This window comes from Pediculus humanus, genomic scaffold (genome assembly GCF_000006295.1).
Source record: "Pediculus humanus corporis 1103172107411 genomic scaffold, whole genome shotgun sequence".
NCBI classification, from domain to species: domain Eukaryota; kingdom Metazoa; phylum Arthropoda; class Insecta; order Psocodea; family Pediculidae; genus Pediculus; species Pediculus humanus.
The window spans coordinates 40,396-40,775 of NW_002987036.1; positions in this window are offsets into that span (position 1 = coordinate 40,396).

The following is a 380-nucleotide window of genomic DNA, read 5'->3' on the forward strand; positions in this document are numbered from 1 at the left end:
TTTAAAAAGGAAAAAATAAGTGACTCGAAAAAAAAAGAAATAAATTATCCATTTACGATTTTATCAAATATTTTTCTTGTAAATCTCGTGAAGTGACGTCACAACAAGGAAAATTTTTTTTCTTTTACCTGCAGTTCGATGTGCAAAAATATTCAACAGTTAAAAAAAGAAGGACGGAAGAAACAGGGAAAGAGTGAGAAAGAAAAAAGGACGAGGAGGAGGAGGAAGTAATTAACGGTTTACCAGTTTTTTGTTTTTCAACCCTCCAGATAAACTTTCCAACGTTAATAACGATACAAAAAAAAGAAATAACGATAATAATGATAATAATTAAACGCGACTCGGGTAATTAATGTTTTAAAATTAAAAAAAAAAAAAAA